Below are 17081 nucleotides of genomic sequence, written 5' to 3'. Positions count from 1 at the left end.
ATTCAAAAGTAGTTCTAGGTTAAACATAATAATAAAGTCATTAATGAGTATTTGTGTGATCAGACATTTTCTTCGGTGATCTTCATTGTAATAATAACTCCTAGTTAATGAAGATAACTAATCAGATCATTAAGACATGGACCCACAGGAGTCTGGATGTTGTACTGTAAGCTGAATTAATGATTTTACAACCATTTCCTTTTTCCACGTCATATCCCAGTAGTGAACCAACACAACCAAACATGAAGTTTGTGCAAAGCAGAGGCTTGAATGTTGATTATTGGATGATGCAGGAGAATTTCGCCACGGGCACGTCCAGTACAAGTATGTCCATCGTTCAGCAGGTGGCGCTCTAGCACCAAATTTTAGGTCTTCTGATGAATGGGTGTAGGCCTGGGAGATTGACAATTGACTCAAATTTGAGACAAATCAGTGTTCGTATGTCTGAACTGAACAAATTTTTGTATAAATACATCTGTAGGGGTCGCTATGGAGCCAAAATTCAATTTGTCCCATTGAATGGGTGTAGGCCTGCGAGATGTACCACTAAGTCAAATTTGAGCCAAATCGGTGTTCGTATGTCTGAGCTGAAGCAATTTTTGTAATGGTAAATTTCTGAAGAAACTTTGCAAAGTTTGCAACGTCGTCACAAAAAAACAATGAAACTGATCCCAAAAATTCGGCTAACTTTTGATGCCCCACTGCTCTAGATACTGTACACCGATTTTGAGCTCATTTGGCCAAATGCTCAAGGAGGACATAGTTAAAATACAATGTCAGCGAAAACGCTGACTCAGCATTTTGGAAATTTCAATCCAATATGGCCGACTTCCGATTGGTTGCCACAATAATATTGTGGCCACAATAATATTTTTTGTTTGTCTCCTCATGATGAATCTGTGTTTCCGTGGCAACCATGTATTTGGCCTTATTTGAAAGCTCTCGAGGTCCCCCACATGTCTGTGGGGTCAGATGTCACGTGTCGTGCACTTACACACACGTGACTTACCCCGAGTGGGTGTGGCCCATTGACTCCCATTCATTCAGAGCAGGTGTAAATATGTGGTTTGTGCACATGTCATGTACATCTTTGGAAAGGTCTCAGTGCCGTGGATGTGAATATGTGTGAGAGTGGCGACAGTGGCGAAAGGCGACCGCGTCACTGGTGATTTTGTCCCCATGCGCCCACTGCAGACTCAATAGGCCCTGTGCCTTCTTTACTCGACTCGGGCCTAAAAAAAATAAATAAATAAAAATTTTTTTTTTTAAAATAATAACAATCTGAGCAAGAACAATATAGCTGTTTCTGTGGCAACCATGTATTTGGCCTTATTTGAAAGCTCTCGAGGTCACCCACATGTCTGTGGGGTCAGATGTCACGTGCCGTGCACTTACACACACGTGACTTACCCCGAGTGGGTGTGGCCCATTGACTCCCATTCATTCAGAGCAGGTGTAAATATGTGGTTTGTGCACATGTCATGTACATCTTCGGAAAGGTCTCAGTGCCGTGGATGTGAATATGTGTGAGAGTGGCGACAGTGGCGAAAGGCGACCGCGTCACTGGTGATTTTGTCCCCATGCGCCCACTGCAGACTCAATAGGCCCTGTGCCTTCTTTACTCGACTCGGGCCTAAAAAAAAAAAAAATAAAATAAAATAAATTATTTAAAAAATAATAACAATCTGAGCAAGAACAATATAGCTGTTTCTGTGGCAACCATGTATTTGGCCTTATTTGAAAGCTCTCGAGGTCACCCACATGTCTGTGGGGTCAGATGTCACGTGCCGTGCACTTACACACATGTCACTGACCCCGAGTGGGCTTGACCCATTGACTCCCATTCATTCTGAGCAGGTGTAAATATGCGATTTGTGCACGTCATATACATCTTCGGAAAGGTCTCAGTGCCGTGAATATGAATATGTGTGAGAGTGGCGACAGTGGCGAAAGGCGACCGCGTCATTGGTGATTTTGTCCCCATGCGCTCACTGCAGACTCAATAGGCCCTGCGCTGGCTTTACTCGGTTTGGGCCTAATAATAATCTGAGCAAGAACAATATAGCCGTTTTTGTGGCAACCACATATTTGGCCTTATTTGAAAGCTCTCGAGGTCCCCCACATGTCTGTGGGGTCACATGTCACGTGTCGTGCACTGACACACACGTGACTGACCCCGAGTGGGTGTGGCCCTTTGACTCCCATTCATTCAGAGCAGATGTAAATATGCGGTTTGTGCACGTCATATACATCTTCGGAGAGGTCTCAGTGCCGTGAATGTGAATATGTGTGAGAGTGGCGACAGTGGCGAAAGGCGACTGCATCACTGGCGATTTTGTCCCCATGTGCCCACTGCAGACTCAATAGGCCCTGCGCTGGCTTTACTCGGCTCGGGCCTAAAAAAAAGAAATAATAATAATAATAATCTGAGCAAGAACAATATAGCCGTTTCTTTGGCAACCACATATTTGGCCTTATTTGAAAGCTCTCGAGGTCCCCCACATGTCTGTGGGGGTCAGATGTCTCGTGTCGTGCACTTACACACACATGACTGACCCCGACTGGGTGTGGCCCATTGACTCCCATTCATTCTGAGCAGGTGTAAATATGCGGTTTGTGCACATGTCATGTACATCTTCGGAAAGGTCTCAGTGCCGTGAAAGTGAATATGTGTGAGAGTGGCGACAGTGGCGAAAGGCGACCGTGTCACTGGTGATTTTGTCCCCATGCGCCCACTGTAGACTCAAGAGGCCCTGCGCCTTCTTTACTCGGCTCGGGCCTAACAAAAACAAAAAAACAAACAAACAAAAAAAATAATAATAATTTGAGCAAGAACAATATAGCCGTTTCCGTGGCCACCATGTATTTGGCCTTATTTGAAAGCTCTCGAGGTCCCCCACTGGCGATTTCGTCGCCATGCGCCCACTGCAGACTCAATAGGCCCTGCGTTGGCTTTACTCGGCTTGTTCCTAACTAAAGCCATCTGAAGGACATTGCTATTGCCTGTTTATGTGCAAAGCTAAAAGACCATCATGTCATGTTGGACCAACAACAATTAGATGATTGATTGATTTCTTGCCAACTTTTGAATCAGTCACCTACTTTTTTGATGTATGTTTTATGTTAAATTTATCTTTTCGAGTCATTTTTAAGAAGAAAAACAACTTGTTAGCATAAGCAAAACATGTTTAAATTCTGCTTTTTAACAGTAAAGCGGATGGGGGGAACGATTGTTTTCCCCCTCGGGTTTCTTCACACGCAGCTTTGATATCATTGCCGACTGAATCTTTGCTCACTTTTCTTTATTGGAACCATCACTTACTCCTTTAAACTTTTAAACTCACATAAACATTGAAAATATTTGTCTATTTTTTTGTTAAGTTATATGTTAGTTCTGTCTGAAGTTGTTAGTAAGTTGGAATCAAATGTTTTGAAGACTGCAGTACACATATTGTTTGTAGATGTCATTTGACTTGATTGTTGTTGTTTATACTATAGATATTTTAGTGTATACTTTTGCACTGTTGTTCTGTTTTATTGTTTTTATCAGATTTTTTTTCCAGTTCAAATAGTCATTTAATCGAATCAAAGAAAATAATTGATACATTAATCAATTACAAAAAGAATCAATACTTGCAGCTCTAATTCTTTTTTTTTCACCTAGGCTCATGCATCTAATAACAGGACTAAAGCCATTACATCTACACATTTAAGCATGTAAAACATTATAGGTCATTCTAATAAACCACTAGAGGGCAGTATAAGACTATAATTGAGTGAATAGTGTCTCATGTTGAACTGAACCACTCCTATTAAGCAGTTTAAGATTAATTTGACTCCTACAAATCTGCACCTCCACCATCACCATGTGGTCAGTGATGTTCAGGGCTCAAAATATTTATAATGGCTAAAACTATAAATATATTAACTTACAAAGTTAACATGTAAATCAAATATACTTAATTTTCGCTCACATTTAGAGGCAAAAGCCATTGATACGACAGGAACATCCATTTCTGAGTGTGTACGTGAGTGTATGTATCTTCTCAAGACACACTGTGGTGTTAAGACATCCCCTCTGTGTCACCATATTCCAATGTAAGAGCCCTTATCTGTAATTATGCTGTATATCAGAATGATGCACACACCCACCCACACTCATGCAGGGACACACACACATAATTTTCTGCTCTGGCTGTAATTATTGTGGACCTTGTTCCACCTCAAAAAAGGCTGTTTTGTAAGTAAAATGCTACTAATTGGACTACAGTCTGAGATTGATTAGATAATATCAACAGGCTTCTAGTGTAGATGGTAGGTGAATAGTACAGACACGGACGAAACAAAGATTCTATAGGCCTATATCAGTGATCATCCACCAGTTGCCAGAGACCATGTCCTGCCCATAAACTTAAATCATAATAGCCCTTTCCTGCATTACATTTGTGCTAATGCAGATTTCACCATCTTGTCTCTACAGTTAGACACAACTTGTACGATGAATTCAAGGGAAACTCGTGTACTGAGCAATCCACCTGTCTTGGAATGGAAAAATATGGTGCATTCAACTTAACAAATGATCATGAATGTGGTTTAGGGAAAGGGAAGTTCACTCTTTTTCTTATTTTTTCTGTAGTAAATAAAGCCGTCTTTTTTTTTTTTTTTGTCATTTTTTGTTTTTTCACTGCAGCTTTCTTAATTGTTACACTAAAATCATACAATATCACATTCATTCCTTCAAAGACAGATTTTAAAACTTAATTTGAATAGTTTTTTTATTTTTTTTTATTTTAGGCAAGTGTCATGATATGCTTGTACAACAGGTCACCAAGTGTTCCTGTGATCATTTTCACACTATTTTATTGCACCTTTTTAAAAACCTTTATTTAACCATTGAGATCAAAATCTCAAGGGCAACCTGGCCATCCCAGGTCATCCTGACCTTAATAATAAGCAATAGTTTAGAGGATTGGAAACAGTGTGATGATTTAAAGTGCAGTTATTGGTTGTCATAATTACAATGAAAAAGCACAGTCTCTGTCCAATGGCGTCTCGTAGTCTGTTGAATAAAATAGTTGCCAACAGCTTCAAGAGAAATGGGTTCAGACATTTTCAGTTCTGTCTAGAGAGTATTCCTAACAGGTCAGTCTGAACATGAGGAACAAAACCAGGTGATAAAAGTCACAAAAACACAACGGCATGATGACTGATGGTCCTTTATAATAGAAGCATCGTTACGAAGGAACCAGGGGTTCGTTTCTGCACTGGCTCATTAAATCGTTAAGCCCAGCGCAATGCAAAATGCGTCCATTTCATGCATTTTGCGCTATCCTGTTTCTGGGCTCGCTCTTAGTTCGTTAACAACCAACACAACACAAAATGCGTTATTCCGTTTGCTCATTAGGTTCCTTAACCCTAGCGCAACACAAAATGTGTTATCCCATTTCTGGGTCAGTTGGTTAAAAGTCTGCGCTTGCCCAGTTCCGTGTGTATAAAGGTGTCCAGGAGAGGGAGGGGTGTCACACCTCTTCAGTCTCCAAAAGCATACAACGAAAAAGGTTTAAAATAAAGCCAGTTTATTCAAGGCTGCTTTCTTTAAACAAGGTGTTTACAAAAATGAAACAAAGTAATCCGGGTGAGTGCAGTTGGACAAGGTGGTACCAAAGTAAATCAAAACTCAGTAAAACAAAACCAAACTAACTGGTGACCCCTGCACTACCAAAAGAAACTGGTGGGACAAAAAAAAACCCTCCTTACTAGTCCCAAAATAAAAATACAGAGGGTGGCACCAACCAACTGATCTAGTGTATATAACATAAAACAATACTCAGTGCAGTGTATAGGGTACCCCATCTTAACTAAACCCAACTCAACTCACCACAGGAGAACACAGGTAGAACACAAAAGCAAAATGGCTCTGACCAAGCATGGACAGACAAGAGCAGCAGCACAGACAGAGAGGCAGGGGTGGATTTATAGTCGCTGTGATCAGGATTGGTCTGCTCCTCCTTCCTTCACCTGAGCCGGCCCCTTCAGGTACAGCCCCGGAGGAGGTCCCAGACCTATGGTCACACCCCGACGACCAGGCCATTCCTGACCTAGAAACAAAAGGGGAGGAGAAACACACACACATATCCATACTCATGCCCTCAGGCATGTAAACATGTGTTCCAGGGCTGATTTTAACGCAGACCTTGGAGGAAATTCTGTCCATGGCCATGGTTTTGTCAGCATGTAAAAACTCTAAAGCCTGTGCAAGTGAAGCTGAATAGAGAACTGTGTCAACAGCATAATAAGGTAAGGAAAGTAATTCCTTCAGGTAAAGTCTGCAGAAGGTTCTCTCCCATGGTCCTATGGAGCCCCCAGTCACTCAAAAGTTTTAGATATATGACTTAGAAAGTGAAGCAGTTTATTATTATCAACTTGATGGCATAAATTGTTTTGATTTCTTGCCTCTCTGGGCGAGTGATTTAAAAATATTACATGGACATACGTGTGGGGAATATGAAATTATTATTCCTACTATTAAGGAGAATGTAATTTCACCTATTAAGTTGTTGTAATTTCATGTTCGATATTTCCTCACATTTTTCATTTGTTCCTTTGTCATATACAATGCAATTGTTGCAATTATTTGTAATTAGACTAAACTATGATGCAAATTAGTAAACCACCACAGACATAAAAATGACCATAGTCTCACAATAAATCAATACTATTACAGCAGAGAATGGCTTGAATAACAAATTAAAGAAAACAAGAAAGACTGAGAAACGTTTCCTTTCATTAACATGATAAACATGAGTGGATAATGATAATTCTTATAACGCTGAAAATTTCCACAGTAAAGCAGCCTCGACTCAGTGTGAAGTGTCAGCCATGAAGAACCATCCCACCAGCATCACCTTGAGTAAACCACTCATCTTCTGGGGTTAATAGTCCTCAACTACCACTTTGACATCATAAAGTCTGACGTGAACACAGATCCTTGAGGTTGCTCTTTAACCCTTCAGATCACACAATTTTTCTTCAAACCTGTCTCACAGCAGAGGGTCTCTGTCATGTAATGAAAACCCCTGTCATCTTCAGAAATTATTACACTGTAACATGTTACAAAGACACTGAAACTATTGCAACGCCACATTTTGATTAAAACATTTTGATTTAAAAGCAAGAATTGGTGGTTTGCTTATTTTATGGTGAAAACTATGCTGTAAATATCAGCGATGCATTCAATTACAGCTTGAAATATTTAAATGCCTGTTAGAGATTTTATATTGTGTTACTCCTTTTGAGTTCTTGAAACAGCTAAAGACAAAATGTACATTATTACATCCTCCACTGTCCTGTCGCAGTCAATCAGTCTGTCAGTCAGTCCGTCAGTCAGTCGATAATCCATTCCGGGTTACTGCTGCTGGTTTGCTGGGATGAGAGGGTGACTGTCTTGCTGCAGTGGGCTGGATGGTTGTGATGTAATGGAGGGAGAAATGGACGGAGATGAATAGAGTTGATAACGGGATTAACTGCCGTACTTTTTGTCTCTTCTAACGAACTGTTGCTCCGAGGCTTCCGTGCCGACTTCACCATGAACACACCGCCAAATGCGGATGGGGGGGGGGGGGGGGGGGGGTTATTTAAAAACTGCCGCCAACTCCGGGCGAATCAGGTGACAACGCCTTGGCGACAATTTCCGGGGTGGATCCGGAGGCTAACAGGCATGTTATGGGGAGTGTGTGTATGTTTGGGGCAACTTCCAGGTTGTCACAATATGTTTGAGTCTCTCCTCAGTCAATGAGCCACCCTAACCCCATCCCCAAATAAAGAGTCCAGGGTAACCCACTGATCTGCGCCTCACTAATTCCTTTGAATAGGATGGCAAGCAGGGCCAGACTGAGACTTATTTTCAGCCCTGGAGTTTCATATCTCAGACCGGCCCACTTTAGATCACGACCAATTATTATTAAAATCATGGAATTATAACCTTACATGTTAGGTCTACACACTGTTCTGCAAAGCCTTGTAATTCAGTGTATTTTCTAAAATATTTCCAATTCAGTGCAAGTAAAGGTTACTTCACAATGTGGATTTATTTCAACAGTGAGTGCAAATCGACATCTCCATCATTATTATTCCTCACAACACAACAACAACAGAATCTATATTTTTGTTCTTATAAGTGTTGACATTTTTCAAACCTTTAAGATGTTTGAAATGAAATAAAAGAATATATAAAAATATTAAATAAAAAAATAATACAAAAAATAAAGCCTGCTGCAATTTCTAATAACTATCATTTTTGTATCCTCTGCAACAAAAGATTTCCATCACAACTTACTTGCGGTTTGTTCTGTCTTTGCTATTGAAAACTTTTGGTATAGTTATATTAGGGGTTTGATGAGGATGATAAGAAAAAAATGTCTGTATATCCTGTGACTGAGGGCGAGCAAAGCAATCAAAGCTAACAACAGACTCCTCTTCATCTGTCTCATTTCTGCCTTGTGGTTCAGGGTTGTGCTGCTGAGCTGCTCCTCTGTCATCAGTAGACTCTGCTCTCCCTGTCACACTTCCTCCAGTTTCCCTAGACTCGCCTGCACTTGTATCACAATAAAAAGTAATATCTACTGACATTTTGACTTACTTAACCAATTAAGATATTTACATTGGCAAAATATGCTGTCTTATTTGATATTACTTTATGCTATTGCCTTTCAATTGTGGGCTTTGTGTATTTACTGTCTCACTTTTAATGATAAAAAATAAAATAGGTCAGGACTATGGTTTGGGTCTAGAAAGTGGTTTTACTGGAACTAATGCTTGTTCACACAGTCTGTTCCAACAGCTCACCTTTTCCTTCCATCCTGACAGGAACAGTCCCCTCATCACTACTGGCTCCTGGCTCTGCTTCTGACACTAAATCACATTTTAAAAATGGTCATAATTCTCAGCACAAATCTTCTATTTTGCAAAGCCTTGGCGTCAGTTTCATTCATGTAGTGCTGAATCATGGAGCACCTCAGAGCACCTTTCATATTGAACAGGCCAACGCCATACTCTTCATTGGAGCCTATTTATTCTAATAATATTCAGTCTATGAGCAGTCCTACCTGCCCACTCTGGACTTGTGGGCTCATGGCTGGTGTCTGCTGCAGGATCTGCTTTCTGACTCTGAGGAGCTACAGGACAAAGTTTCCCAGTTATGTGGCATCGCATCATGTTGTTATTTAAATTGCGTAACGTTATGTTACATGCCACAATGCCACACAATTTATTGACTCGATAATTAACTAACTTGAAAGGTGGTTTACCCGTTTCATCATCCTCATTACTTGTTTCCAACCAGGAGGTTGTTTTTGTGAAAAAGTTATTTTTGCCTTCTCCGCACCACCCTTGCTCTTTCTATTATCCATGTTTCAAACAGCAAACACAGCTGACCACCGACAGCCTACAGAGCACAGATCGTATATGCTCCACAGCTACAGTATAGAGCTACTAACCGTATGCAAGGACATATGACGTTACGTCATGGTGTGTCTGCGTCTGCTTGCTAGTACAGGGGGTGGGGCCCAGGAACAGTGGTTGCAGTTTATGTGATCAACCCAGTGCTATGACTGAATCCCCCCCGCCAAAAAAAAAATAAAAAAATTAATATATATTTAAAGTGAACTCCGGCCCTCGCGGCCTAAATATTATACCGGCCCATCGGGAATTGTCCCGGTCCTCCTGATTACCCAGTCTGGGCCTGATGGCAAGGAAGATAAAATATATGAAATAACTAAAACTAATACAAGAACTAAACTAAACTAAAACTAAGCATTCAGAAAGAAAAAACGGTAACTAAAAAAAAATAGCCAACCTGCTCTAAAAACTAATTAAAACTAACTGAATTACAGAAAAAAAAGTCAAAACTAACTTGTCTCTGAAGTTAAGGAACTTGGCGAAGAGGGGCCGTGGTCTGTCCGACTTCTTCATGATGTGGTGCACTCTTTCCCGAGTGGTGGGTGAGGTGAAATTGTCGTTTCCCAGGATTTGTGGTATAAACTTTTCCAAGAATCCTACAGCATCATGACCTTCTGCCTGTTCCGGTACATTCAGTATCCTAATGTTAGATCTCCTGCTACGGTTTTCTAAGTTGTCAGTTTTGTCTTTGAGATGCGTTATCAGTTTTTCAATTTTGTCAATCCGATCACATGCGTCTTTGATATCGTCTTCGTTTGCACTCACTTGTGTCTCTATTTCCTCGACCTGTTCCGTCAACATAGAGAGTGAGGATTCAAGTTTCGTTAGTGTTGTTTGTATGTCAGCTGTTTTTTTGTCAATATGTTTAGTAAGATCCTCTTTACTTTCTTGAATAGTATCGAGAAGCTTGCTGAAGGGTGTTTCCTTTTCTCCGTCTGCCATGCTTCTTGTGGTTACAGCGTGCAAATGTCGTGGAGTTTGAATGGCAGTTTTCTTTCGTTTTGTATGTCAAAAATTGTAGCTTGCCATACAAAAGTCTACTTAATAGCCTCACCTCTTCCATATCATCAATCCAAAGTTATGAGAGGACAAGTCAGGATAAAGGCCGATGCTAGAGCCTACCACCGAGAGCTCACGAATACACGTCTGCATTCCTCCGCTGCATCTGGAAGTCTCTCTTTCTCTTGATTGTTTGACTACAATGTTTTTGCTGTTCCAATGATTTCTCTCTTTGCTGTGGATGGTTTAATGCAGTGCAGTTGCTTATAACCAAATTGTTTGACTCCAATGTTTTTATATGCATGCTTAATTATCTGAATGTTTTGATTAAGTACAATTAACCTCACATGATTAGTTTTGGTTGACTCCAGGTTTTGAAATTAATAATCAGCACTGTGAATGTTTTAGTGCAGTGTACTTGTTAATAACCTCACTGGATTGACTAGTATTTTAAATGCCAGATGATATCCCCATTCATATACTTTGTTAGTATGTTGTTATTTGACTGTAGTGGGCAAGATGACAATGAAAGCCTTCCTGCAGGCAATTTTTTAGCCAGGTTTTTTACTACATGCCAAATGTCGAGAGAATGAGTCAGACCCCAGTCTTGTCAGGATCCTAGTGTTTTTCTTGTGTTCCCCCTCCCTTTTGTGGGTGTGTGTCTTGTTCTTTCCCTGTGTTGTTTGTGTGTGTTGTCTGGAGCTGGGCGGAGCCAACCATTACCTTTCACCTGCATACCTCCACACCATCTCCAATCAAGTCACCTGCCTCCAATCAGCCACTTCACTCTATATTTAAGCCTGGTTTACTGCACAACTCATTGCCAGCTCACCTCAGTGGTAGAACATGAACTTTGGTTCTGTAGTTTTTGCTTTGTTACTTTTCTGTTTTTTTTGTTAATCTGATTGTGCTCTTTTCTCCCAGTTCCTGCCTTTGCCTGCTTTCTCCCTGGACTCAACACCCACCTTCATCCTGCTCAAGCCCATTTGTAACAATTATTAAAGATTTTTGTCATTTTACAAATTCTTCTATTTGTGAGAGCTGGCTTGTCAAAACACACACACACACACACACACACACACACACACTCATACTCTAAACTACGGTTCAGGGTGAGGGCTGGTATCTGGGCTGGTTACTGCTCTTTGTAGGCAGGGCTAGAGAGCTCCTCTCCTTTATTGAGGACTTGCAGCTGATGTCACTGGTCATGTGATTGTTCTTTACACCACAGTATTGATAGACACGCTATCTGGATCCAGAAAGTCAGAACTTTTGCTTTATATCGTGTTGTTCTTTGGACTCGTGTTTGCGTGATTTATTGTTTGCGAGTATGTCTGCTTGTGATAAAGGCACCATAGATGAGTTTCAACGTTTACTAACACCAGTGATCCGCACGCAATTCGAAGGTAAAAACATGAGTACCAGCTACCAGCCGACTCACACCAACCACGTACACCTCCAGGGTCCCCCTCGGAACTCGTGAATGAGCCGATATGTTAGCTCTAAAACAGTCCATTAACTGTCTCTGTCCAAAAGCCGATCCCATCTTCTCTTTCACGGCCACATAATTTGACTTGACCGCATTGGGACGGCTGTCCCATAGTAGAAAAGCAGACTTGCACAGACGGGTGCGGAGTATTCTCACCAGCTCCCCGCTGAACTCACCGGTGTCGCCCACTGCAGCTCTGACTGCCACTTCCAGCTGAGGAAACTCTGGCTGCCATCGACGGCAAAGGGAGCAGGTAGATCCACAATCACTCTCTATAGGGTGGTAGGCCAGGGGAAGCCCTCCTGGTAGGTTTAAAGGGGTCTTCATCACCATACCACATGACGTCAATTCTTTTCTTCCATGCCGCTAAAATCAACAGACATGCGGGCTAACTATACTGAGAAGCTATGCTAACAGCGGTTATAACTATAAGCAGCGGTCAGCAGAACAGAATCACCGCTACCACCAATGAAACTGAGTGGTTTTTCTGCCTAACTTATAACTGGTGAAAGCTTAAGTAATAAACGGCACACAGGAGTTTAGCAGGTCCATCGTTTAACACGCTACAAACTCGGCGTGACTTCCTCCTCCAACACTTAATGTATGCATACGTCACATGAAACTCATCTATTGCGACCAACCGCAACACATGTGGTTACCATGATCACACTGCTTAAAGCTTTATGTTATTGTCGATTTACACTGGAGAAAGATAAATATCACCAACAATAGGCAATTGTATGATCTGAGGAAAGCTTGCCTACCAATATGGCGTCGTAAACAGAAAACCACATGATCATGTGACGTATGTGCAAAACCTCAATAAAGACAGGTGTCAGCAATTAGAGCCTCTTCGTTTGAGGCCTGGTAGGTGGGACTGCTTTGTCTGTGCAGGTAAGGGAGAGTTGGAGAATTTTATTTGATATTTTGAGAGGAATCTAACCAGTATTTTTTTTATACAGAACTGTGGTGCAGTTGTTTCCTCTGTCAACCCTGTTGAGTGCTCTGTAGGCCCATGCTGAAGAGGTAGGCTGCAAATAATTTGTTTTTTTTGTATCTACCCACAATATGGGAATTATTAGTGATTTGTCCGCTTTAATCCCTTAGGACATGAGTCAGCCTTCACCCTTTTCTCCTTGATCTGCAGTATTAGCCAGTCAGCTCCACCATTGCCAGTGTCTTGAAGGTAGCAATAACTTATAGTAATGTAGAAGGGGTTTTCCTCTGAGGCAGTTAATATAATGGCTGTGTTTTCCTTTTTTCAGACATATTGCCAGACTGCTGCTTTGCCTGGACCAATGTGCCATGTGGTCCAGTTGAAGTCTCAGGATAGATTCTTCTTCTATTCGTGTAGACTTAGCTTGCTGGTCATGAGCTGTTTTCTGTCTGTCATTGTTGCTCTGCTATTTGGTTTTATTGTGTGATCCAATTGCAATTATCTGTGAATCAACCGACTGTTAATATTGTATTTTATTTTGTTTGGTTGTCAGGCAGCGGGAGGAGCTGCAGGGAGTATCTGTGGTATCTGCATCCCCTTTTTGCATGCAGTGTGGTAGGTCTGAAGTGTGGGGAGCACCCTTAGTAGTTTGTCGGTCTGCCTCAATTGTTGCAGTGTTATTTGCAGTGAATAACAGTGATCATGGTGTGCGCATGGTGGTTGCTATTGGGTCTTACGATAGTGTCTCCCTGTGGTGAGTACCCTGCCTGATTCCTTTTCCACCAGCAGATGGTGTTCTACATATCCTGCTGGTCCTAATCTATTGTAATCTATTATAGCAGTTACTTTGTAGTTTTTAAATACTTATAAATCATGCAATATTAAAGATATTATTTTTAAAACTAATTCTGGTTTTTCCCTTTTTCATCAGGCCATCATCCTCTCTTGGCACCATTTTTACATAATAAATATTGTTATGTGGACTTGGATGCACATCTCCAGCTCTCCTTGTACCTGGGTTAAATTTGTTTGTTGGGCTTATGCTGAGACCCTCATACTGGGGAACATCACATATTGTCTGTTTGTCTGCATTGTGGGTCCATCACTCACTTAACCCTTGACAAGTCTTTGTATTTTCCTCGTGGTGGATCTGGAAAAGATTTGTTTAGTCCATGGTTTTAAACTTCAAGAACTTGCTGGTATCAGTTATTTAGGTGAGGACATGTACTCACCAAGTAAAGACGAAATCTGTCTATGGGCATCTGTGACCACTTCTTTTACAGCAACTTCCTGCAGTAGAGCGTCCAGTGTTCCTCCTCCATTACCACTAAGTTTCTGTTTGTCATCCTTTTGTCTATTGTTTCTATGTGAATTATTGCCTCTGGACTCATGTTCAATTGCGGTGTATGTGCAGTATTGTGCACAGTGCCCTTCACATAAGAGCAAGACAATACATTTTGGAAATTTTGCCTGAATGAAAATGAGTCTTAAATACTTTGGGTTGCTGTGCATACATACCAGGGGAGTACATCCTGCTATCACCTGAGAAGATCAGAAAATTTGTTCTTCAATGTATCTGCCAAGATAAGTTCCCATTTTTTTTGTCGAATGTGAAATAGTGTGTTGATAACATGGGGACAACACAACGATTTTAGAAGTTGGTATGTTTGGATTATGGAAACACAAAATTACCAAGAATGGTCACATTATCTTTTCTTTAGTCGAGGAAGGACCTCTGCTTGTTTCCTCTGCCAGAAGTCCTTTATGGTATCAACACAGTAAATGTCCTGTATGTTATGGAACTTTGTTTTGGCCAACTATCCCATATTAAATAATAGGGCAACCTTTGTGTATTTATTGCCTGTAGGAAGAATGTTGGTTGACAACATAAAGTCTCCTGCCTGCATCCCAAATTTAAGCAGTGGCTGTGAGTTCCACTTCCACAGACTTTGAACATTGGAACAACTCTGTAAGAAAAACAAAGAAACAAGCATCGGTTATATATCTAATACCACCTTATACACTCATTTAGAAGTTACACCCACTTTGTCATCGTGACCCACCAATTGAGAATCACTGATATAAACTACCAGAAAATGTATGGGAATTTCAGACCACAAAGAGTGATTGTTAGCTTTATCCACAAAAGTTGTTTATCAAAGGATGCTACAAAGACATCTGTAGTCCTCTAACGGATATGATGAGATTCTAAAGAAATGATGTTCAGTTGAAAAGGTGACACGCTTTGTTTAGATTCACTCATACTAAAAAAAAAATTACGCATTCCATGATGAATGCTGTGCCCCTTTTGCTTATTTTCACCAAAAATGGTGAACAACTGCTGCACTTTGTGTCTGTGATGGGATCTGCATATTGGCAGTTTTGGATGGGAAGCTGGAGAAATGTGCCTAATAGTCTCAGACATTCTTCATATGCAATGCATGCCCTCTTCCCAATGAGGTCATCCTCGTATTGTACAGCCACAGGGTCAAGGAATTCATATGTCTTCCTCTTGATGCTCTGATGGTGTTTCTCCATGCACAGTCTCATCCACACCTATGACTGGTAGTTGTAATACTTCAAAAGGCTTTGATAGTGCTCCCCCTGCTCTGCATGGCATAAAAAAAGGAAATTCACACACTTGCTAATAAAAAAATGTTCACACTACATCATGTTTTTTTTTTTTTTTAATATGTACAGGACCTATTATGTAACACCAAACATGAGAACAATACTTTGCCAAAAGGAATCATACAAGAGTAGTAGGCGTTTTTGTTAGAAAAATTAGGCTATTAGACCATATCCTGTAAATACCAGGTGTCCAGAGCACGAGTCACGGATGGGTTATGATGACATTTTGCAAGAATGCCCGGAAATATCCACTCAGGATATGTCTACCATTTATTTGCTATCTGCTTGTTTTGTTCTAGTTTGGGACCAAAGCGTACTTGTTGTCCATCCAGTTTAGGTCCAGAGCGGGCTGCTGCCCTTGAGGAGAACAGGCCATGGGGCAGGTGGGGGAAGAGTACAAACGCGGTCACTGAACCCATGCATCACCGTGTTTTGAATACCTAAGCCAATGGTGAACCTGATCAACGTCATAATATTTGTACACTTGGTCCAATGATTGTAATATTCATGTTCTTTCATAAGATCTTACGCTTCCTGTTGATAGTCAGTCAACTGCTGCATCTCGCTGTATGTACTTGACTCCTTGCAAGTAAAATCTTCTGATTCCTGAATCCAGTGACTCCGTCTTTTGTATGAGCGTATCACAGAATTTTTCTATCAGTTTTAGACATACATAAGAAATTAATCCATTATATCATAAGTAAAAATTTCAACTATGAATGTATCTTTTGCCTTATTACTTACCTTATGTAGATTGATGGAACAAACTCATCTTCAGAGGAGTCTTCATCACCTAGGGCAGGGGTCAGCAACCCTGGTCCTAGAGAGCCGTTATCCTGCATGTTTTAGATGTTTCCCACTTCCAGCATACCTGATGGTCATTATTAGTCTTCTGCAGAGCTTGATGATAGGCTTATCATTTGAATCAGGGGTGTTGCACTAATGGGAACAGTGCGCTGAATGATCCAGATGAATGGAAATGTAATGTTGGAGGAGTTTTGTCATAGAAGGTATTGCATGACTCAGTTATTCATTCATTTAATTTTCATTTTAAAAGTGTGTGTGTGTGTGTGTGCGTGCATTCGTGGGGTGGGTGGGAGGTTGTATTTGGATAGAATGACTGTCAGGTGCACATAATTTTGTCACACTATAGCCCAGGGGTCTCAAACTGGTGGCCGCAGTATGTGAATTTGTGACCCCCCACTTGATACCAAAGATTAATGTTAGTGCGGCCCACAAGTTTTTTCTCACAGGATCTATTTTTTTGTGGGAGAATTTATTTAAAAAGTGATTATTTATAGCTACTTGTTACATTCCCTTTCATTAATGTTGATGTTCGGAATTCCGATGCCTGTGAACGCACCTCGCATATGCGCGATTAGTGAAGGAGGACGTGACAAGTAAGTGACATACAAATGTATCCTGTCCCAGTCATGACTTTTTCAAAACCTACCATGAAGAGAAAGATTAGTGACGAGCACAGACAATTCCAGGAGAAGTGGGAGATGGAATATTTTTTTGTTGAGCACAGGGGGACCCCGACAGGTCTTATATGCACAGAAAAAGTTG

At 40.9% G+C, this 17081-nt stretch overlaps 1 long non-coding RNA gene across 1 annotated transcript; it reads left to right on the top strand.

The window, feature by feature from the left end:
• Positions 1 to 5692: 5692 nt before the first annotated feature.
• On the top strand, positions 5693 to 16458 carry LOC115420488 (uncharacterized). The gene is made up of 3 exons (XR_003935547.1): positions 5693 to 5703; positions 10024 to 10028; positions 16310 to 16458. It is a non-coding gene; the product is annotated as an uncharacterized LOC115420488 (long non-coding RNA).
• Positions 16459 to 17081: the final 623 nt, after the last annotated feature.

This window comes from Sphaeramia orbicularis, chromosome 6 (assembly GCF_902148855.1).
Source record: "Sphaeramia orbicularis chromosome 6, fSphaOr1.1, whole genome shotgun sequence".
In the NCBI taxonomy this organism is placed as follows: domain Eukaryota; kingdom Metazoa; phylum Chordata; class Actinopteri; order Kurtiformes; family Apogonidae; genus Sphaeramia; species Sphaeramia orbicularis.
Note: the sequence above shows the minus strand (reverse complement) of the source record. Positions and strands in the feature narration are given on the sequence as shown.